This window comes from Ambystoma mexicanum, chromosome 3p, assembly GCF_040938575.1.
Source record: "Ambystoma mexicanum isolate Mex_15411 chromosome 3p, UKY_AmexF1_1, whole genome shotgun sequence".
NCBI classification, from domain to species: domain Eukaryota; kingdom Metazoa; phylum Chordata; class Amphibia; order Caudata; family Ambystomatidae; genus Ambystoma; species Ambystoma mexicanum.
In genome coordinates, this window is record NC_090925.1 from 767236530 (window position 1) to 767261915 (window position 25386).

Below are 25386 nucleotides of genomic sequence, written 5' to 3' on the forward strand. Positions count from 1 at the left end.
GAAAGAATATAAACATGGAATAATCATGGCCTCAATACACCCATGTGATCTTGGGCACACAAAAAAAAAAGATTGATTGTACCTTGATTTTAACAATTAACTCAATCAAATGGACCTATAAGAATCAAACAACATGCAATTGGTAATGTTCATACCCCCCCAAAAAACGTTGTATATGCATATACATTTTAAAAAAGAAATAATTTTAGAACTGTTTGTTTGAACATTTATTTTTTAGATATACATCCATTTTAATCTTTGAATCACTTTAATTTTATTTTTAATTAGTGATCTATTTGATTTCTTCTCTTTTTCTGTATGACTTATTTTTTAGAATTTTCTTAGCATCTTTTTTAAATAAAACATTAAAAGAAAAATAATATTAAATTCAAAACAATAATGAGTCAATATAATTTTACCAGTGGCATCAGTCTAATCCAGAACAATCAAGGTTTGTAAAAATAATAAAAATAAAATGTGATGTTTGAAAGTCTTCAAACCAAAGCGAGAGTTCAGTCAGAATATCCAGTCAGACTATTAGTCAGGAAGTGAAGTAAACCTCCATCCTCTGCATGTGGGACTTCCTTCTGGGGTTATCATCTTCACCCCCTTTTTCGGTCCAGGGGCTTTTCCAGGGGACTCCATGGATCCGGGGCTTCCAGGGATCCATTGCACTCTAACTGTCAGAGCACTGGCGGGATAATCAGTTAATTTCTAAGGCAAAGAGAAAAAGACAAATTAAGTACCAAGTGCATCAATCCATTCACTTTTCCCTTTACATTTGGATATCTGAAATCAAAATGAATTATGCACATAAATGCCAATTATATACAAAATACAATATAAGGTGGCGAGGACATCTCTTCAGAACCATCTGAAAAGAACATACATTAAGAACACAAATATAACACAGCACTCTTCCAGGCATGTGTTTCAAACACAACCAATTTCAACACAGCATCTAGTGTGTTGCTAGCCACCCTCTCCCGCCCCCATTCCAGTGCCTTCTTCCCTGCTCACAGGAGCACACCTCAATGTGCGCTCCCTATGCGCCCACGCCATTGAGTAACATGATATTATCCTAGATCACCACCATGACTTCCTAGTTATCACTGAATCATGGCTGCACCCAGTGTCGGGCCAAGCACTCACATTGGCCATCCTCTCGGACTTCACCATATTCAGATCAGACCGCACTAATTCAGTAGGAGGAGGGGTTGCCCTCATAGCTAAAAATCATCTTCAATTCAGATCCTGCCCCTGTGATAACCTGTAAGGTTACAAACTACTACTGATCAAACTTACTACTAATCCCAACACCATTATCAACCTTCTCATTACATACAGAGCTCCCTATCACCTCAACCACCCTGAATCTGATATTCCACTTCTTATCACACCTTACATCAAACCGAATACAAAACTCATATTACTTGGATACCTGAATCTAGGCTTCAATGACGCCTCTGATCACAAAGGAAGCGCCCTTCACTCCTCTCTTTCCGACATGAACTTCACACAACTTGTGAATGCACCTACTCATGTTAAAGGCAGAACGCTAGACTGGATACTTGGCCTTAACGCAAGCCTATCCATCAATTCTATCTCAGCCATCAACTGGTCTGATCACCACTTCATTTGCTTCCAAATTCTCACACAAGGTACAGCAACTAGGTACATGACTCCCCTTAACTACATTGAAATAAGGAATACGAAGAACCTTTCAGCTAATACCATCACCCCTGTCCTGCTAGAGGCACTCGCTGCACAAACCTGCATAGACACAGACCCCAACTGCATCGCAGAGTCCTACCATACCTGCCTCACTACCACCATTAATGCACTAGCACCAATCAAAACAAAAATACAACGGCCAGCCAAACGTTCACACTTCTGGTTTAACGATAAGCTAGTAGTGTTAAGGCGCAATAAAAGGGCGCTGGAACACATCCACACAAAAACCAGAACCATAGATTCTGCAAAGCCATTCGCCAAAGCGAAACAAACCTGAAGAAATCCACCTTAATAGATCAAAAGGCCAATGCCCTCAATACACGTATCAATAATGCTGCGTCAAACACCAAAGAGCTCTTTGCCATTTTGAAAGAACTGGAAAGTCCCTTACTCACAACCTCCCCATAAATATCAGTAAAGCATGGTGTACCACCATACACAATGCACTGGCATCAAAAATTGATACGCTCCAAAACAGAATTATAGCCAAAAAAACCTTACCGGTCAGCAAAAAAACCATATCGCTCGACCTAGAACCCAGAAACCCAACAACAGCATTTAAATTCTCTCAGGTCAGTCAAAACCAAGTCCTTGATACCACCTCTAAACTCAAAGCCTCTAATTGTTAAGGAGACTGCCTCCCAGCCAATCTTGTCAAACTATGCGCTCCCACCTTATCACCCATCATCACAAAATGTGTCAACGCCTCATTTGCTTCCATGTAAGTCCCTCCAGGCATCAAAGAAGCTTGGGTCACCCCTTTGCTTAAAAAACATCTCTTGACCCGGCGATACCCGCAAACTATCGCCCAATAACCACTGTGCCCTTTCTGCTCAAAATAATTGATAAAATAGCCTCCTCCCAAATTCAAAACTACTTGGAGGAGAACCACCTCCTAGGTGCCAGACAATCAGGCTTTCGGCCTAACCATAGTACAGAAATGGCACTTCTAGACTTAAAAATTCAAATGGATATTATAAGAGACACCGGAAACCTCAGCATTCTACTACTATTAGACCTATCTGCCGCATTCGCCCTGGTGGACCACGACAAACTTTGTAATACTCTGCTTACTAACTTCAGTTTCTCCCACGAAGCCACACTCTGGGTCAAATCATTTCTATCTGATCGCACCTCCAGAGTCAGCATTGGAAAGCAAGCAGCCGACCCTATCCGAGTCCCAATAGGAGTGCCACAAGGCTCTTGCCTATGATATGATATGATATGGCATTTATAACGCACCTATACACAAGTGTTTCAAGGCGTGACGAGGCAAGGGAGGGGAAAACAGTGGAAGACAGACAACGATCCTACTAGGTCAGGTGTCATTCAGATTGCGCAAGTGCGAGAGTAGGGAGAAAGGGAAGAGTGCAAGGGGAAGGGAGAGGGGAAAGTGCAGTGCAATACATGGGAGAGAAGAATAAATACGATAAATAAAACAGCCTGATGGTGGCAAGTGCAAGGTAAGAGCAGACATAAGTGCTGGTAAGGGGACTGAAGGGATTTCAGAACCAGTCCCCAAGTGCAGGGGGTTGCCAGGGAGGCAGGGTAGGTGAGCAAAAGGCAGGACCTGGCCCCAAGATCAGAAAGGGTGGCCAGGTAACCGGTGCAGAATCAGCAGGGAATTTCAGCAGGGGAGAGAGGCAGAGAAAGCAGAAGCAAAGAGGAAGGTTTTGAGGTGTTTCTGGAACCGGAAATGGTTCTCCTCGAGTTTCAGGAAGGCTGTTCCAGAGGGAGGCCCAAGCCGAGGAGAGAGATCGACCACCAACTCGTTGCTTGGAGAAGCGGCTAACCCTGAGGGAGTTGGAGGCAGATGAGCGAAGAGCCCGGGATGGAAGGTATTTAGGACTCCAACACCAACTCTCTGTAATGCTCATACCAAACTACTCTTCGCAGCACTAGATACCATGGGAGCGATCTATACGAACTTTGCTGACAATACGCAGATTCTTATCCCGATTACGATTAACCATGAGCAAGACACAATCACAGTTAACAAAATATATGCTATCATCCAAAACTGGATGGCAAACAACAGTCTTTGTCTAAATGACGAAAAGACGGAGATCCTCATTGTGGGGTCACCAGCAAAAATCAAAGCCCTCCACAGGGATTATAACTACATAACTATTGACGGCACACCTATCCCCATACTCAACTAAGCCAAAATGCCAGGGGTTCACCTTGATCAGGCCTCCAGATAAGTTGCGTATCATCCCCGTTTACGCATTTAATTATTGCAAATATGGAACATTTCTTGTTGCACTGCGTATTTTTTGTACGCAAGGTTTTCACAGTATTTATCCATAAAAAGCTTCCTATTTCCTCCACTAGATGGCACTACAGTCTGCATCATTAAACTCTACAACAGCACACCCGAGTTTCCTTTTGAGTTGGCTGGCATGGTAGGGGAAAGCAGTGTCTTTCATGGCCTTTACTAGGACGGTGGGGGGGTGGGTGGGGACTGCCCCAGCCCTCGCCCTCAGGGGAGGCCTTGCCGCTGGGGTCAGATGCCACTGTGTCAGCATTGTTGCTGGTGTGTTTCCAGTCCACCGCTGGCCCGTCAGGCCGCACCAGAGGGACCCGACTGTGTGCAGTGCTTATTAGTATATAACACATGCACCCAGAGGAGTGACTGACAGCCCACATCATGTCACTTCGCTCGGTGCATATATTATATACTATAAATCTATAATGCCTGCCCAGTGAGGGTCTTCCAGTGTTTTGATATTTTTCAAACACTTACATTCATAGGTGAATGTGTAGTGACAGTCGCACCTCTTGCATCCAGGTGTAAAATGTGTGTTTCCCCCTCCAAATATACTCGGCAATGGTGAACGTTGTGCAATATTATACTTCCTAACATATCCTAGCAGTTCATGCACATCTGCATGTGTGATGCAGCTGCCGCTGATGGTGTTCTTTTGTTGGCTCTTGTGCTTATGAATAAGCTGAAAACCTCCTTTTAAATGCTGCCTTTACATCCGGGCAGATGTAATCTGCGCTTGGACCCGCTCGACAGCCCCAGCCCGTTAGTTAAATGAAAACCCTCCTTCCCTGCCTCCTCACACGACTCAATGTAATCTTTTACTTTGTTTGCTCTGCAGATTCACTTGCGCAACCAATACTTAGAGATGGAATCCGAGGTGCCCACCCCATTGCCTAAATAAAAGCATACAATGCATGTGTTCACTCCCAATGTTGGTCCGCTCTCTGCAATGTAGAGTAGAAAGGTAGTCTTAACCCTGCTCTATTAACCCCTCATCCGCAATCTCCGCAACCAGCAGCCTCTTCCTCTGAGTATTTCAGCCCCTCTAAACATGTACAGACCATTAGGGCTTGAAAAATGTCAACCATTGCTCCGGTTGGCAACAACACTTGACTTGTATCAATATGCCCTTTGGAGCATTAGGAGAACTGTGTGCTGCTCAGCACAAATTTAATAAAACTATCTTGCATGTCAGCTGCCTGGGTTGAAAATTACAAGTCTCCTTACCATGACAAAGGTGTTGCGCTATGCTGTTGGGACCTAAGAAATACAAAACCCCAACCTTCGTAATTAAAACAAATTCCAAATGAGGCATATACTAAAGCAAACTTGATTTGAAAGTAAAGTGACATTTGTTTCTATATTTTCATTTGCAAATTCTTCATCTTTACTGCATAACTCCACAGGTAATTGAGGTCATGGTTATTGGTTTGGAAAGTGAATAAAACGCTTCCGGAGTGGATAGCTTTCGAGTTAAATAATGGCCTCTCACATGGAGTCAGCCTGCACTTTGTGATTTCAAATCCCCCATATTGAGTACCACTATTTTATTCGGCTTCCGCCATTATAACAAATAACAGTACACTGGTCACTGCTGACGAATGGGAATAACACTAGATGTGTTATAGGAGTAACACTTTTTCTTAAATCCCTGAATCTCGAGTAGGAGGAATTCCTACTATGCATTTGTTACACTGGATTTTGGACAGAAGAGGAAGGGAAAAAAAAAAACAAAAAAAAAAAAACAAAAAAAAAGATTAAGAACAAAGAACTGTTTTAAAGGCAGTTTGCTGTCTGGTGTCTGTAGACTACTTACGTCTTATTTTTGTAAAAATTGTGATACAATTAAAACAAAAAGGTAAAAAAAAAATAAAAAAAAATAACTACACAATATTTATAAATGTGCTGCAGTTAAATGAAGCTACACAACTTCATAACATGTTATACCCACCGACCCACACATCCCTATTTAAGGGTTTGAGGTGGGGAAGGAGGGGTCCACTTGTTTTATTCCGACATTCCCCAGTATTTTCTTTGCCACTTTGCTACTTTGCTCACAACAAAGCTTTTTTTGCGCGTTTTCTACGTGGTAATGCAATGCACTGTGCACAATAAAACCCTTGTTAGACTCTCTAGGTCTAATATGTGTAATGCGATGGTCATTTAAAAACAAATATTTTATCATTTGAAGGCCATGTACAAGAGTCGCCAAAGTTATTATTTTATAACAAAAATGATGGTAATACATGTTTGCACAGGTGAAAGGCAAATAGTCACACGCCATTCTGTGAAAATCATAACATATTTGTTAGCTCTGCAGTGTGTTCAGAGCTCATTGCTCACATTTAACACAGTTTACACGTGTGGCATTGCACAGAAATCCTGCGCAGGTTTTACAATTTCCAGCCTTATGACTGCCAAGTATGTTCACCAAAACTACACTACAGGTTCCAAGAAGAACTGGAAAGCAGGAGGGGTGGAATGGGAACCAAAAGAGTGCCTGGAAATCATTTTCAAAGTGGCCCCATATTACGCATTTTCAGGCTCAGCAACCCCAACCCTATGAGGACATTTGGAAATAAAATAGGTTACCACATAAGAGGCCCAGGGTGCAGAGGCCCACCAGAAAATCCCCAAAGTTCCCTATAGGTCAGTTCAACCCTGCTGAGAAATATTTGGAAACCACAGATTGATATTTTTTTTGAAACTTTATTTACACAACATCCATGACAAATCCCAATACAATCAGCGTATATCAAATAACACATGAAAAAAAAACACAAGAAAAGCACAACATTTTACACAGTACTATGTACACAGCGAGATATACAATACCCTAAATCCCCAACATCTCAAATACATCTCTCAATTACCCCCCCAACAACTATACTGTCAATTTAAAACAACTGCAAAAATCTACCCCATATTTTCTCAAACAAAGCCAATTTACCAAGTCTCCTATACATCACTCTCTCCATATTTGCCAATTCATGCATCTCAGACAACCACGTCTCCATGTTTATTGTCAGGCCATCGGCCAGTGGGTCAGGCTGTGTGGAGAAACTTAAGGACTTGACACCACTGACAGAACGGGTCATTACTGGCCATGCTAATTCCTATGACCATTCCTGCACCTCCCAATACACCACCTCATGGGAACTCTTTGAGCTAGCTTTATCAAGCCTTAACATCAAACTATGCACTCAAATTGCCCTCCAGTGTTTTTTCAAAGCAGTCTTCTGAGAGTTAATGGCTTAATTGGAGTTGTTAACATGCTACTGGTGTAATGAAAATGTCTTACCAGGCTTGTCTTCAGTCACTCAGTTTCTAAGCACTCTATGTCCTTCAATGAAGTCCTGTTCAAAACAAGCATTGGGAAAGCCAATAGGTTTGGCTTGTGTCTAAGGGCCTCATCACGATGTTGGCCTGAGCCCTTAAATGCAGCATTAACAGTATTTCTGCTGCATTTAACGGCTGGCCAAATCATGAGTGAGGTAAAAAGTACAATTTTCAGGTGGTTTTCGGTCGTATTACCGCCAGCGGTAATAGTGCTCCAGGACCCAATAAGGGATTTACTGCCCCCTGCAACTCGTGATCTGGCGCAAATTGCGCCAGACCAACTTGCAGTAGCACTATTAGCGTTGGCCAGTATCCCAGCAGTATTACCGCCGAGATACCGCCCAACTTGTGATGAGGCCCTAAGTATTAAGCTTTTGCCAGGCACTGCTATTAGATGCCCAGGTACTCGGCCCATTTTGCACCTGCTACTATCAACGGCCAGTTAATACCACTACGGCTGTGCCTGGCAAGTGCCTTTCCCATGGATACATGCCTAACACTTGCTTACTCACATTCCCTCTGCAAGCAATACATTAGTCTTAATCTATAGTAATCTAGGCCCGAGAATTTTGAAAATGAAGCTGCGTATATAGCATGTATTTACAAGTTATTTAATGGCAGAATATTTTCCACAAGTGTAACAAAATGGCTAAAGGTAAACCAGACAACTTTAATCTACAACTCTTCTGGTCTACGGGTCCGATTTTACGTCTGCCTTGGGTGTATGTGTTTGATATGTTTTACTCTCTTGTAGAGGAGAAAAATCATTTTTACTCTCTTAAAATTGCAGTTACTCTCTAATTTGAAAAATCATGCGTAAAATACTCCCACCTCAAAATCTTATCTGGAGCACTGACCTTGATATCAACCTAACACTGACCAAACATGTCAATGCACTCTCCTCAGCCACGTCCTACACTTCAAAGCTCATTGCACTGAGTCGGAAACGTTTGACCCCCCAATACTGCATCAATCTAACCAGGTCGCTTATCCTGTCCAAGTTAGATTACTTCAGCATATTAATGCTAGGTGCCTCCAAAGCTAACATTGCCAAACACCAACTCCTACAAAATAAAGCATTGCGAGCAGCTCTAGGCATAAACGAATCCGACCATATCCCAAAGATCGGAAGGAAGGCCCATTCGCTCCCTATCAAAGCCAGAATCTCCTTTAAACCCTCTGTATCACACACAAGTGCCTCAACAACACAGCTCCCACTTACCTTAACAATGCCATTGCCCACAAAAAGAGCATCAGAGTCCTTAGATCTAGCAATAATTAACTTCTCTTCGTCCCCCGTTACCAAAGATCCAGGGCAGGGGGGCACAGCTTTGCGGTTTTGGCCCCAAAATTATGGAACACCCTTCCCTCCAACATCAGAGACAAACTCTCCCACCATTCAAGAAAATGTTAAAAACTTGGCTTTTCAACTTGTATGAATGAACCTTAACAACCATTTCCCCTGTAACATGTGATTCACTCTAACAACCAGGTTCTGATCAAAACTACAACATTTCTCATGTATAACTGAAATTCATGTATTGATTGTGACCTGTTACCAGAAATGTAAGCATTTTTTAACTCATGTATTAACTTTGCACTGTAACTAGATAAGTAAGCATTCTGTAACCTACGCCGTGATAACTCCGGGTCTGGGCATATAACAAATAACAAAATAATAATAAAATAATACAAATTAACTAAGCATTTACCTTTTTACAATACCCCTTTCTCTTAGTTATCTATTTAAATATTTGTTTACTTACTGAACACTTTGGGATCTTATTTCCATTTATGTACTCACCTGTTTCATCCCTGTTTCTCACATACCATTATAAAACATATACGCAATTACCACCTGATGTATCTCTCCCTTTTGACCCCTTTACATCCCAATTTGATATTTTTCAAAATATATACACTTATTTACCTGCTAAGGTAACTCTATTTAATATGAAAACACTTATTTTCAGAACACAACCACATGTCTCACTACCTTCTAGTCTCAATTTGCTCTAGCCTTTTCACCTCATACCTCCAGTGGAACAGCTTAATCTGATTAGCATGGACAAATTGTTCCACTGTTAATTCTCCCTCCTTTTTAGCAATTCTGTAGATCACAGGTGAAACCTTATCTATAATTCACAGATGTCTTCCTATCGTAATATGACTTTGCACTGTCAGCGGCTTTTTCCAAATTTCGTTGTGCAAATGCAAAAGCGTATTGCAAGTGCTTTCTCAGTTCTTCCACATATTCATGGAAAGTGGATACATTTACAAGGACCTGTTTATTTGTTCGGTAAAGTAGGTGTTGTGGCAAAACAATTTTCCTACCCGTCAACATTTTGTGAGGGCTGATATTTGTCGATCTGGATGGTGTCGACCTGAGAGCCATTAACACCAAAAGGAAGTTCCAGATCCCAGCTAGATCCTGCTTCAGCTACAAACTTTTTTAACATGTCAACTATTAATCTGTGACACCATTCCACTCCCCCTGAAGAGGAGGGCCGGTAAGAAATGTGTAGCCTCTCCTCATCAAGCCCAAAATTTGCCAAATTTTTGTCATTACTGCACTAGTGCAATGACTTCCACAGTCTGATTCTATTCTTTGAGGTAAACCAAATCTTGAAAAGGTATGTTTCACAAGTAAGGTCGCTGCCGTTTGTGCTTTGCAGTCTGGAGCTGGAATGCACTCCGACCCATTCAGACATTAAACAAATGACTGTTAACATGTACCTGTTTCCCCTAGCTGATCTTCGCACAGGCCCTACAAACTCGACTTGTAGATCGTACCATGGGTGTGTTAAACCTCTTTTCATTAATGATGCTCTATGCGCCGGTGACTCAGGCTGAATCTTCGCATACACTAAACACCCTCTGGTGTACAGTGTGAGGTGGAAGCAGTGGCAGACGCCCTGGACACTGGGGGAAAGGAGGGAGTTGAGGAAGAGTCCCGTCAAGTGCTGGCCATCAATGAAAAGAGATAAACTACAGATCCCAAAATGCCCCACGAAATACTGCATCAGGGGGGAGGCACACCGTTGGGTAAAGAAAGGAGAAAAAGGAAAGGGAGAACCGGGTTTCCTTATGTTAAAACCGCCCGAACACAAACAAAGTACAGGGTTAGCCCACAGTGGACGGAGCAGGGAGGAGGTGGGGAATCTGAATCAGGTGTGTTAAAACCGTTGATGAGAACACATGCGGCTGATTACGGGGGAGGGGCGGGACAAGGATTAAATGCAACTCCAAGAGACTCAGGCGGCGTCTTATTTTTCAGGAGCAGAGCGTGGCGAGAGACGCCTCACCCGAGTGGAGTGAGACCAGCCAAGATTACGAATGGGCTTACTAGTAGTAAGCGGAAAGTTCATAGATTGACACCGTACCCGGTCCAAAGCTCAAGACCTCCCAGTGGAGAGAAACGGCCGCCTAAGAAGAAGGATTCAGAGGGGTGAAGTGTGTACTATTGACATTTTGTTAATTTCGTTTTCAAGGCCGGCGGACAGGTTGAAGGGTGAAAAGCCTGTAATCGCCTGGCTGTTATCTTGAAACTAATTAAGGCCAGCAGAGGCAGTTGCAAGTAAAGTAAGACAGAACGCCTGTGCCTATGAGGTGAAAAGAACCGTCATCAGTTGGCTAAATTTATTGATCTGTGACCAGTATTTGTTGTGCAATAAGCCACTGTGAAAGAAAACCTCGTTTGTCTCCAGCTGACTACTTAACAGTGGTGGCAGCGGTGGGATTGCAGAGGAACGCAAAAATCACAAGCAACATGGAAGCCGTGTTAAAAGCATTGGCTGAAGGCCAACAGCAACTACAGCAGTTGGTACAAGTACAAGGACATCAAGCCCAGGCGGACCGGCAGGCTCTACAAGTGCAAACAGCAGCTCAAGAACAGGGAAGAGAAGCATTGAGGATTCTGGGTGAATCAATGGCTAACCAACGGGCACATCCAGCTATTCCCCCTACCGTACTTCAAAAATACCAGGCAGGGGATGACTCTAGTTATTTCTTTGTAAACTTTGAAAGAATAGCCCGAGCAGCGCAATGGCCACAGGACAGATGGGCTTTCTTTTTGGCGCCCCTGCTTACGGGAGTAATGCAGGGAGCCTATCAGGCTGCCAATCCCACAGGGGACACCCCATATGTGGAAATCAAGAAATCGGTGTTGGAAAGGCTGGGGATGGATGAGGAGTCCTATAGGCTCCAGTTTCGTGAAACCAAACTGAAACCAGGAGAGAGCCCCAGCCAACTGTTCTACCGCGTACAGGATTTAGCGGAAAAATGGCTACAACCCAACACAGCCACGATTGGACAGATTAAGGAAAAGGTAATGATGGAACATTCATTGACGCCCTGCCTAGTCCCATACAAAGGTGGGTAAGGCAACATCACCACCTTACTCTGTCGGAAGCCATAGATGTGGCCACCGCTTATCAAAAAGCCGGAACACCCCGCACATTCACAACTCTACCAGCGAGGCCCCCCAACAAAACTCCTATTATGCGCAGCAATTACAGGGCAGCAATCCAAGAACCCAGGAATAGGCCAGACCCTAAGCCCAACACGGAAGCAGTGTCCTAAAGGGACAGGCACCCCAATGCTTCGAATGTGGGGAATGGGGCCATATAGCCCGGTTCTGTGCCAGAAAAACCAAGGCAGAACCAATGGACATTGGAACACTACAAGGCCCAGGATATCAGAAGAAACTGCCCTATGTGATCGATGTTACGGTGGATGGACGTCCCCAACAAGCCATGATGGACAGCAGTAGCAGACAGACGGCCATACAACCGCATGTGAGTGAGCAAGATCCAGGAAAGGTGAGAACCATTGACATTAAATGTGTGCATGGGGACGTAAAAAGGTATCCTATGAAAGACGTTGTGTTGGGGCTACAGGGACAAGAGATACCAGTTAAAGTAGCCATTATTCTGACCATACCAGCCCCGGTACTAATAGGGACAGATATTCCAGAATTCGATAAATGGCTAAAGGAAGCTCCATTTGCCAAAACAGAAATCGGGGTACCAATAAGAAGGGGGAAACTCACAAAAAGCCAGAGAAAAAATATGGAAGAGAACAGGGGAAAAGGAATGGAAATTGCCCTCATAGACTGGCGAGTGGGAGACCATCTTCCCTCGTTCCGGACCGAAACCGGACTGGATGAAACCTTAAAAAGGGCCAGGGAACAAGCCCAAGCAATGAGGGGGACCCCAGTTACTACTCCATACTTCAAGGAAAACCAAGGGCTAATATATAGGGTGACCAGAGGTTCCGATAATCAGGAGAGGGAGCAATTGCTGGTTCACCAGTCATACCGGAAAACTCTGATCCAACTGGCCCATGACCACACAACAGGGGGACACTTAGCGGAAAACATGACGGTGAAAAGGGTATTGCAGAATTTCTACTGGCCTGGAGTATATGCGGAAATAGCCAGATATTGTCAAGAGTGTGCCATATGTCAAAAAACTAGTCATCATATACCGGCTAGAGCACCCCTACAAAGAATGCCCCTGATTAGGGAACCCTTCCAGAGAATAGGAATGGACATTGTAGGGCCATTGGAGCCCACCAGTAGAGGGTTCCGGTTTCTCTTAGTGATTGTGGACTATGCCACTCGCTATCCCGAAGCTTTCCCTTTAAGGGGAATCTCAGCAAGACAGGTATGCCATGTGCTTATGCCGTTCTTTGCTCGAGTGGGAATTCCACTGGAGATAGTGACAGACCAGGGGAGTAACTTCATGTCAGTAGTTATGAAGGAGGTGTGTAAGACCTTAGGATTTCTTGAAAACCTCAGTGTACCATCCCCAAACGGATGGGTTGGTGGAACGATATAACAAAACTATTAAACAGATGATAAGAAGAGCCACCAGCCCCACAGGGTTGGGTTGGGATCGGGTTCTACCTTGGGTGTCGATGGTACTAAGGGATACCCCTCAATCCTCAACCGGATACTCCCCTTTTAAATTGTTATTCGGAAGACAGCCCAAGTCCATACTGGGCTTACTAAAAGACACCTGGGAACAACAGGGGGAAACCTCACTCACTGAATATGTTAATGAACTAAAAGAACATCTAGGTAAACTGAGAGACTTTGCTCAAGAAAACCTGGGGAGGGCCCAAGACCGACAAGAGAAGTATTATGATCAAGGGAGCCGACCTCGAACTTTGAAGGTAGGGGATAAGGTATTGGTTTTGCTGCCTACCCACACGAACAAAATGTTGGCTCAGTGGAAGGGCCCGTATCAGATAACAAAAATATTGGGTCCTGTAAACTATGATGTGGAACAACCCGAACGGAAAAATACATTTCAGAATTATCACATTAACTTGCTCAAGCTATGGAAAGAAGGAACAACGGACATATTATGTTCAACCCTCTCAGACATGTCAGTCTCACAGCAAATAGTCCCTAATAGCCATAGTAGTCTTCAAGATGTGGAAATGGGGGAACAGTTGAGTGAATCCCAAAAGAACGAATTATTGGATACCTTGAAGCAGGTGGCTGGGATTTTTTCAGGAATACCAGGAAGAACACATATGGCTACCCACTCTATACCCACGGAAGAAGGGAAAATTGTAAGGCTCAGGCCTCATCGAATTCCGGAGTCAAAACGTGGAGAAATGGCCAAGGAAATAGATAACATGCTCGAATTGGGGACCATTGTGCCATCTAAAAGCGCATGGTGCTCACCAGTGGTCCTAGTACCAAAACCTGATGATACTACTAGGTTTTGTATGGACTTTCGGCAGTTAAATGCAATATCCCACTATGAAGCCTACCCGATGCCCAGAATTGATGAACTGATAGAAAAACTGGGTTCAGCCTCATTCCTGAGCACCCTGGATTTAACCAAAGGGTATTGGCAGATACCCCTCAACCAATCAGATCAGGAGAAAACTGCCTTTTCGACACCTCAAGGTTTATTTCAATTCACGGTCCTACCCTTTGGTTTGCATGGGGCCCCGGCCACATTCCAGGCATTAATGGATAAAATCTTGAGACCACACGAAGAACATGCTGCGGCTTACTTGGATGACATAGTGCTCTTCAGTCATACGTGGAATGAACACCTGGCACATTTGACCCAAGTGATACAATCATTAAAAGAAGCTGGTCTGTACATTAACCCCAAAAAGACTAAACTGGCAGCACACACAACCAAATACTTGGGGTATGCAGTGGGTGGAGGGGTGATAACCCCCCTTTTGGACAAGATTCGAGCCCTACAGAAGCTCAGGCCTCCCGAAACTAGGAAAGAAATTCGAGCCTTCTTGGGGTTTGTGGGGTATTATAGGAGATTCTTACCACACTTCTCTAACATAGCTGCACCGCTTATAGATGTGCTGAAAACCAACCGTCCCCTACAGATCACCCCAGAGGCAGTGCAAGCATTCCAGAAGCTGATCCGGATGATTTCCACAAAACCTGTTCTCCATTGTCCTGACTTTTCAAAAGAATTCTTTTTGCAGGCGGATGCCTCGGGATGTGGTTTAGGAGCAGTACTGTCCCAGGGGACTGAGCAAAATCTCTGCCCAATAGCCTTATCAGTAGGAAGTTGCTTTCCCACGAGATTCCGTACTCAACGCTGGAGAAGGAATGCCTGGCCATAAAATGGGCTGTTGAGTCTCTTCGATATTGCCTACTGGGTAGACGGTTTACCATTTTTACCGATCATGCACCACTAAAATGGTTGGCTACACAAAAAGACTCAAACCATAGAGTTCTGAGGTGGTTTTTGACGCTACAGCCTTACCAGTTCGTGACTGTACATAAACCAGGAAAATATCAGATGGTGGCTGATTACTTGTCACGTGCCATGGACCTGCCCGAACGGCATGGGTCCTTGGGGGGAGTATGTGAGGTGGAAGCAGTGGCAGCCGCCCTGGACACTGGGGGAAAGGAGGGAGTTGAGGAAGAGTCCCGTCAAGTGCTGGCCATCAATGAAAAGAGACAAACTACAGATCCCAAAATGCCCCACGAAATACTGCATCAGGGGGGAGGCACACCGATGGGTAAAGAAAGGAGAAAAAGGAAAGGGAGAACCGGGTTTCCTTATGTTAAAACCGCCCGAACACAAACAAAGTACAGGGTTAGCCCACAGTGGATGGAGCAGGGAGGAGGTGGGGAATCTAAATCAGGTGTGTTAAAACCGTTGATGAGAACACATGCGGCTGATTACGGGGGAGGGGCGGGACAAGGATTAAATGCAACTCCAAGAGACTCAGGCGGCGTCTTATTTTTCAGGAGCAGAGCATGGCGAGAGACGCCGCACCCGAGTGGAGGGAGACCAGCCAAGATGACGAATGGGCTTACTAGTAGTAAGCGGAAAGTTCATAGATTGACACCGTACCCGGTCCAAAGCTCAAGACCTCCCAGTGGAGAGAAACGGCCGCCTAAGAAGAAGGATTCAGAGGGGTGAAGTGTGTACTATTGACATTTTGTTAATTTTGTTTTCAAGGCCGGCGGACAGGTTGAAGGGTGAAAAGCCTGTAATCGCCTGGCTGTTATCTTGGAACTAATTAAGGCCAGCAGAGGCAGTTGCAAGTAAAGTAAGACAGAACGCCTGTGCCTATGAGGTGAAAAGAACCGTCATCAGTTGGCTAAATTTATTGATCTGTGACCAGTATTTGTTGTGCAATAAACCACTGTGAAAGAAAACCTCGTTTGTCTCCAGCTGACTACTTAACAAGTTCTAGACCCTGGGACATGTGTGGCCAATAGGCATGATCTTTTAAAATGTCCGAAGTTTTCTGGAAACCTCTGTGGCTTGCAGTTATGGCGTCATGGGTATGATGAAACATCAATCCCCAAAATGACAAAGGCTCTACCCATTGTATTTGACCTGATACGGATTCTCTAAACATCAGTCCATCCTGTAAACTAATTCTCTTTTTGTTTTTTAATAACATCCTCAGCTCCTCTTTCCCTTTGCAGTCCTCTTCAGTCAGAGGATTTTGTTCTCCATCTAGCAAATGGTTGTAAAATGGGCCTAAAATAAGATCCTCTTTTTGTGTCTTAATGAAGTCTTGACCAGGAGTATCAAAACTCTATTGTGCCACAGGCTGTTCAACTGTTTTTAGAGTTTTGGCGCGTGTTATCGCATCCACCTGTATTTCACCAAGCAGGTGTTCAATAAAAAATAACTCCCCCATTACAGATCCACTTTTAGCTAACTGATCCGCCTTGTCAGTTTGTTCCTTATCCTCACTTGATGTTTTCAAATGACCATGTATTTTCCTCTAATGGATGATCAGGTCATTTTCTGACACACATTTGTTTATAGCTTCAATCATCTTGCGATGTCTAAGTGGCTTCTTGTTATATGTGGGCATACCTCTCACCTTCTAGCCAGGCAAATACTTCACAAAACTATTTCGTGCATAATCAGAATCAGTGACTAAAATGACTTCTTTAAGTCTATTTTCTGCTGCTGTAGATATTGCCTTATAAATGGTGGCCAATTCTGCAATTTAACTGCTTTTGGGGGCTATCCTCATGCTTACTTTTGGAATGCCATTGCATTTAAACCACATATTTCCTATTCCTGCCACCAGTTCTTTTTCAGCATCATTTTCTACATGGTATGCACATCCATCTACATACACAGTCGGTAAATCGTTACATGTTTCTTCATTGAAAGCCTTGTGTGGGGATTGGTCAAATTGATTTAAACTTGTCTCTAGCTATGTGTCGTCAGGCGCGCAGACGGCTGCACAATCATGCAATTCTGCTAGAACTTGAGCAACTGAGCTCTTTTTATTCTGTCCATACTTCACTTCTACTGGAAATCCATGAAGTGCTACTGTCCATGAAGTAATTCTTGACAGGGCCAAACTCCCTGATCTGATCCTTTTACTTTGTAAAATTTGAAGAGGCTGGTGATTTGTTTCAACAATCTCTCGTTCCCCTTGAATTATGGGATGGAAATGGTGTAATACCCAGACAGTGGTCAGAAGCGCTTTTTCACATTCACTGAATTTGGTCTTTACCTGTGACAATGCCTTGCTAGAATATGCAATGGTTTTGTTATTTGCATTGTGTTTTTGATATAACACTGCTGACATACATTGATCTGTGGATCCTATTTCTGCAAAGAAATCCTGTTTTTTTTATTGGATATGCCAAACATGGTGCTTTCATCAGACAGCCTTTTAACTTGGCCACTGCCTCACCTTGTTCCTTCTCCCATTTCCAGGGTGCACCCTGCTTCAGTTATCTCGTCAACGGTTGTGTAATCTCTGCATCATTTTCAATATATTTTCTGTTGTAACTTGTCATTCCTAATAGACTTTTTAAACTTTTCAAATTAGTGGGATCTTTTAGTTTTTGAATCTCTTCCAACTTTTCCTTTTGCAGATTTAACCAATGCTCTGTCACCTTATGGCCTAGGATGTTTACTCTTTTTCTACACCCCCATTGCCTTCTGTAAAGATACTTTTGCCTCAGCCTTCTGTAGCTGACTAAGCACATGTCTAATTTCATTGAAATGGATTTCTTCATTTTTGATTAGTACATCATCTACATAAACTATTGTTCCTCTTTCAGCTGCATCCAGGAGTGCCTTGCTCAGGAATATCCCAAACGCACTCCCATTATTGACATATCCAAATGGGGTCCGGGACCATGGATATTGTGATTTGTCAAATGAAAATGCAAATACATTTTTTATATCTTCAGCCAGTGGTACACACCAGTATCCAGCTGTAAGATCCAAGGTGGTAAATACCTTTGACCCGTGAACCTGTGCAAGGCCCTGATCAATAAATGCAAGGGGCCACCTTGAAACAGGTACTTTTTTGTTCAATTCTTGTAAATCTGCACAAAAGCTCCATTGGCCATTGGGTTTTAGCACACCCAATATGGGAGTATTTGATGTACTATGAATAGGCCTAATGATGCCTCTAGATTCAAAACTTTTGATTGTTTCAGCCAGTGACTCCAGACATGCCAGGGGCAACCTATATTGCCGCACCAAAACCGGCTCCCTACCATGTCCTTCTGGTAGTGTGGCAACATGCATATCGGTCAGCCCACAGTGATAGGCATCTTTGGCAAAAACCTGTCCCAAAACCTCCATTAATATTTTCCTCAATTGGTCTTTTTCTTCTTCTTTTGTGCAAGCATCTGTAGCTTGAATCTGCTCCTCTACCATTTTAGAAATCTCTGGGAACCTCTGTACTTTCCTCTAACCGTGTGGCGGTGTCTCTTTGGAGAGCCACTACCCTCATATATTTTGGAATATTGACCCCCACTTAAATATGCTGCTTTTCTCTTTTAGATTCCCCTAATTCAAATAGGACACAATCCTCCTGATGACAGCATATCATTTCACTTGGCTCATAAGGGTACACAGACTGAACTTTAAAGATTCCTTTTGGCTTAGAATCCAATGATTCTGGTCATTCACCATGTGCAGTCGCATAGCTTTCAGGAATATTCCCGATCACTGGGTTACTGAAATCAGCAGTGTAGTAAGATCCCTGTACTGCCATTCCCAATGCTGTATTTTCTTACAAATGAATGTCTTGACACACTTTATTGTCCACCAGGATTTGAATGCGTCCACCCCCATCCCTACCAATGGTGTATATTCACATTCTAATCCTTGCTGCTTTATTTATTAATTTAGGCACACAAATGCATCAGAATCTTTCATATGTTGTCCCTTCCTGTATTTTAAAGCTACTGTAAATTTTCTGGTAAATGCGGGAATGGTAACATCCTTTTTCACTTGAAGTTCAATTGCATATGGCATCATTTGGGCACAATGGTGAGCTTGTCTCTTGTTTTCAAATTCGGGTGCAGCTCCACCCAATCTGGACCATACCTTTTGATTTAGAAAATCTAACACTATCCACATTCTGTGCATGATGTCATTTCCCAAATAGAATTTGTTTTGTGTTCGTCCCCTATACATACATTGTGATGAATGTTTTTATAACCAATTGTAATCTTTAGCATGCATCTTCCCACAATTCTTTGTCCCAATTCAGGGTCATCTAGGCCAAAGATGTGCTGATTTTTTATTTTAAACTTTGCGATCCCTTCTCTGCAAAGTATTTGCCTGAGTACCTTTTCATTAATGAACCTCCTTTCATGCTCAAGCACCAGTGGCTTCAATCATTTCAGAATGCCCATTCAAATGGATAGGGATCCATGGCTGCCCTTCTCCCATGTGCTTTTCTCTAATTGTTGAAATGCGTTTTTCTTGATCTGACTTTGGAGGAATATTTGGTTTGTGTTTTTCTTTATTTAGATGAAAACACAATCTGTTTTCATCTATTTCCGTTTGCCAGTTTTTCTTAGGGTCCAAATAAATGTCCAAATACTGCTTCTCTTTTCTCCTCGCATTTCATCCTGACACATGAGAATGAGTGACACTAGGCACACAGCCATTCTGAAGATATACTTCCACTGCACTTTCTGATTTAGCAACTGTGTGGCATTCTTTTACACTGTTGCTTTGGTTCATTATTTTCTTAGGTTTCAATGTTTTTTTGGCTAAGGACCACAATACCCCATTTACCCCATCAATGAGGGACGATAGTCTCCTCAGGCAATTTGTCCCTATGAGGAAGGGTATTTAGTTAATGGCTTCTGTCTCATCCTATGCTTCCCTATCTTTATGTCACCCTCAGTGACACCTTTGATAGGTATTTCTTCCCCATTGAAATTGTGCATAGGCCTCACCTTTAAATGGTTTTGTGGTGATCTGACTTCATTGATACCTTGCATCAGTTCCTTTGACATTATTGTTGCTTGGGCACCTGGGTCAATCTTTGCAAATGCATTACATTTTTCTTCAATAGTGATAAGGGAATATTACCTATCCTCAACCTCTTCTAGAATGCATAAATAATGTGAATTATGACTAATTTCAGGACTTCATTTTCTTAGGTCATTTTTACTTTTTACTAGGCAAAGAGTCATATGAAATGTCATTGTACCCTCCTTTTTGCCCACTTCTTTTTGAATTTGTGTCTATTCCTGAGCTGAGAACCCATCTGAAGTGTAGCCACTGACTGCCCCTTTGATTTGGGACCACCAGTGTTCACACCTCAATTTATCATTGTGCCTTCCCCATTGTCTGGGTCCTCTCTACTTACCTCCACTCTGGAATCTATTGGCGGTGTATTTTCACAAGTGTCACGTGACAGCATGTCAGTTTCTGGTGTGTGACACTTATCTGCACTTGGTACGGGGCCTGTCATTTCTGTGCCTTGGAATATCTGTGGTTCAAAATACTCCTCAGGTGACTGACCTGCACCCGCCTTTTGGGGAATTGTTTTTTCTGTGGGGGTATAAACAGTATTTTGATTATCAAGTAAGGATAAACTATCTGTTGATCCTGACTCTTCGTGTTGTGTTCATTTTCACACTGCATATTCTTTTTAAATCTACTACTCTGTTCTTCGGGTGCTTCTTGTTAATTTTCCCCTTTTTGCTCTTCATCTTCACACACCTATTGTATGTGTATGTAATGGGTAATGTAACAGGATTTGATTAAAGGAGAGATACCTCGATTCGTAATCTAAAGGAGAATAGAATGTTCTGCATCAAACTCCAGAACAGAGTATTATTTAAGTGATTCCTGAGGCTAAGAGCCAGCTAGAACAGTGCGCGACACACTCCAAAATGGAGTAAAATGGAGATGAGATACTCTTAATAGAGAAAGTAAGGAAGACGATTGTAGAAAGTAGTGTGCACATTTTTGTTTGTGGTTGTGAAAATATCAGTGCAAAAAAGTTGACATGTTTTGTAGTAGTGGTGATAATATAGGTTGTAGGTTAGGTTGAAACTATAAAAACAATAGTAATACATTTGATTATTAGATTCTAAAAAACAAGCGATTGGTGTCAATCAATCAACCAATTAATCAGAGGACGACAAAAGTTGAAAAAATAGAATAAAATACGATTATTAGGTTGTCAATAATAAAAACAGGATAGTAAAAATCGAAAGATCCATAAACGAAGCAGTAAAAAGAATATTATCATGTAGGCTTGAAAATTATTTGGAGAATTGTTTTGGGAAATGGGCGGCGATTGTTGGTGCTTGCCCGAATTGATTGTTGCGGTGTAATTGATCAAAGTAATAGAAGAATAAAAGAACTGGTAAGTATTGACAGTCAAGAATGACTTGTCATCATGGGGGACACTCCCCTACTACACCTGTGCAAAACATTACCAAGATACACACCTAAGATTAGGAAATACCATGCTGAGTGGGTAAATGGCACGGCTGACAAAATGTTCATGCCTTGGCCTCAAGAAGGTTCACTATCAGGAACATTATTGCAACACATGGCAGCATACTTACATGTTGCATACTCAGGGAAGAAGTTACAGAAAAGGTTAGCTGAACTATGGAAGATGTATCAGAGCGAGAGAGAATACCCATCTGAGAAGGAGTCGATGCTTAACCAGTATAAAGAGGAGGCTGTATTGCCCTTGGCCCCTCTTTCACCTCCTAAAACCAATAGTACATTTGAAGAAAAACAGGGAATGTATCCCCTAAAAGAATTAAAGGCAGCAGCGGGGTATGTTAATCTGACATATGCGCCCCCCACTTATAGAAGTGAAGATAATATAGAAGCGAAAAAAATTAAAGAGAGTAAATACATGTCCACACGCAATGAACATAAAGAGTTTGATGAAAGAAGGGACAAGCAGATAGGAATAGAAGAAGAAGAAGCTAAGAGACAAAAAGGAGAGAAAGACAGAGCTAGTGGAGTGACAATGGTACAGAACGAGTGAATGGGGGACAGATACTAATCAAATTAGATGGAAAGTGTATTGACGAAGTCAAAGAAAGAGAGGAACAGGAAAAGAAGGAAAAGGAACAAGAAAGGATATACAAAGTGGAGAAAGAAAAAGAGGAAGCAAAAGGAAGATCTAAGAAGGTATGAAGAACAGAAAAAAAGAGAAAGAGAGAATAGAGGAGAAGAAACAAACAAATAGGAACACAGCCAGAAGGGACCACTTGTCACTGCGCTGCTGCCAAGGTGAGTCTTGTGGAAGTAAGAGAGAGAGAGAGAGAGAGAGAGACTTGGGTGCATGCGGCTGACTGAAGTGGAGTGGGCAAAAGGAATGTAGAAAGGGGTACAAAGCGGAGAAGAGGAAAGAAATGAAAGGAAACTATTAAAGCAGTGTTAATTGAAAGAAGAGTGACAAGATCAAGAGAAAGTAAGACAAATCAAGAAATGCAGAGCATGCAAGGGGCACAAAGTGAAAGAACTATAATAAAGAGGGTGTGCGCCACCAGGCACAAGAGAGAAAGGTGCAAGCGACCCGGCAGAGTGGGAAGTGTGCAAGTGTTCACAGGAAAGCTGGAAAAGGTGCCAGTGGTCACTGAAAGGTAAAGAGAGTGCATGAGAAAGCTGTAGAAAGTGCCAGGGGGCTCAAGAACGACAAAGAAGGTGCAAGTATGCACTGAGGTAGTTAGAGAAGGTGCCAGAGGGCACGAGAAAGAAGTCATGAACACACAGGGGAACAAAAAGCGGTACAGAAAGCACTTGAATGCAAAAGGTTAAGAGTAGGAAATAAAAGGAGAGGGGTTAAAGCTCGGAGTGGCCGTGCTTAGGAGGATCAAAGAACCTTGTGTTTTCAAAAGTCTCTGATGTTACCCTTTGAAAGAACTGTATATGAAAGAAGGACACATCCTGACAAACTGAACTTGTGTTTTGAAACTCAAGAGGGGCCTGAGCGTGGGGAGGGGAACCCCGAGAGGCCCAAGAGCTGAATTTGTGTTGGAACTTGAAAGAGGCCTGAGCTTGGGAAAGGGAACCCCGAGAGGCCAGTGAGGCATTACACCAACCCATGAACTATAGTAAATAAAGCTGTTGAAACAAATATCTTTGAGCCTGTGTCTCTCTTGATATCATGCCTGTCTCTTAGATGGTGTCAGGAATGGGATGCACCTCAATAGATACAGGTTGGGGGACCCTAAAATATGAAAAAACTCAGTGATAGAGCCTCTAACCCTACAGTGGCCACTAAAGGCTCTGTTGGGTTTGATTTGTGTAGTAGCTGGGCAGAAACTATGCCACCAAAAGAAAGACGTCTTATCCCTAGTGATCTAGTCCTTGTACCAGCTTAGTGTACTTACATCCGGTTAGCACCCAAGTCAGGCCTGGCTTGGAAATTTGGTATCGATGTCCTGGCGGGGTGATTGATCTGACTTCTAGAGGTGACATGAAGGTGTTGCTCGAGAATCATGGAGACGAGCCCTTTCAAATACCGGCAGGACATCAGGTAGCCCAAGGAATACTCGAGAGGGTGATGCTACCTATCCGTAAAGAGGAGGCTGAAAAGGAAACTACTGAAACAGGTACTTTGGGGAAGCCAATAGTCAGCCAGGTTCTTCCCAGACTACTCCCATTGACGACGAGAACTCCTTGATCTGGCCTTTGCTCAGCGAAACGATCCCATTTCTAGCTGAAGCCCTTCTACAAGTTATACCAGACGCTGAGGGTTGGAAAGAAGGGGGGTAATTTTTCTTTCTCAAGAAAGGACTTCTATATAGAGGGGATGTCACTTCTGAAGTCTTACCAAGGGTACAACTGGTGGTTCGCCACAGCCACAAGCAGATAGTGCTTGGGATCGCACACTCGCAACAAGTTCTATTGGCCAGGAATACACAATGACACCAAAATCTTTATTCAGACATGCAAGATTTGTCAACATACTAGCACCCAATTAACACCACCACCACCCTTAACTCCATTGCCCATTATTGAGGTACCATTTTCGAGAATTGGGATGGACATTGTTGGGCATCTTGAAAAATCGAAATTGGGTTACAAGTGTGTACTGGTGATACTTGTTTATGCCACACAATACCCTGATGCATTTCCTTTATGCAATAATACCACTCAGCAAATACTTAAACATCTACTTCCTTTTTTCTCTTGGGTGGCTTTCCCTGAGGAGATCCTAACAGATCAGGGTACTGTAAGAAACCTGAAGTTGTCTCCCTAGCTAGTCCCCAGGGATTTGTCATCTAGGTGGCCAGGACACGGCCATCGCTATTGGATCCAGTTCCTGGGGGTGGACCAGTGAGGGAGGATCTCCTGGATGGGGGTCCATAGGGAGTGGGACACCGACGGGTGAGACACGGTATCCCCCTTCCTTTTACACCTTTCCCCAACCTCTCATGGAGGATATTCCAAACCACTGCCCCCCTTTTCTTTTTTTTAAAAACGTTATTTATCAAATGGCAGTTGTATACAGAGGTTCTCACATTTCTACAATACTTACTTAATATGTTTTTGTTGTAAATTGTGTTGACATATTTGTTTACAGTATTCATATCCCATTGCTACACATACAGTTACGTTACGTTTCATATTTATTACATCTAATCATTAACATTGAGTTCCATGTCTTTTCCATAAAAGTACAGTAAGGGGCCCATATATCCTTAGGTTGTGTTGCGGTAATCACTGTCTGTGAATAGTTCTCCTCATTGTCATTTTCCCATGCCATTTCGTTAAGCCATTGTTTCAATGTTGGTGCCTCTTTCGCTTTCCATTTCAGAAGAATACATTTTTTGGCTACTATGCATCCTAGGTTGAAGAGTCTACGGGTCTTAGTATCTGCTTTTCCAATGTCGCCCACAAGGTATTATAGTGGTAGAAGTGTCGGGGGTATACCCACCATTGCACGTAATGTTTGTGCAATGTGGTGCCAGTATTTCGCAATCGGAGACAGTGCCAGAACATGTGAATAGTGTCTGCCTTGTCGAAGTTACATTTCGGCCAGAGTTGTACCTTTTGTGGGTTGAACATGGTACTGTGCATAGGAGTGTAGTGGAGTCTATTTAATACTTTATATTGTATTAACTGCAGGCGTTCGTTAAGGGAGACCACTTTGGTCAAACTGCACATTTTCTGCCATTTGTGCTCGTCTATTACACATCCAAGTCTTTTTCCCAATATGGGATGAAAGGGGCATGTATCTTGGAGTATATTCTTGCTACCAATTTCCTCTCATTATTAGTTTGTATCATCATTTCCATATATTCATTGGATTTAGGC

The 25386-nt window shown here is 42.9% G+C and overlaps 1 long non-coding RNA gene across 1 annotated transcript in view; it reads right to left on the reverse strand.

Moving 5' to 3' along the window:
• Positions 1-203: 203 nt before the first annotated feature.
• The window catches only part of LOC138580839 (uncharacterized), a 38342-nt gene continuing 13159 nt past the window's right edge, over positions 204-25386 (reverse strand). The window contains exon 2 of the long non-coding RNA XR_011304356.1: positions 204-714. This is a non-coding gene — a long non-coding RNA (uncharacterized lncRNA). The remainder of the gene's footprint in view (positions 715-25386) is intronic.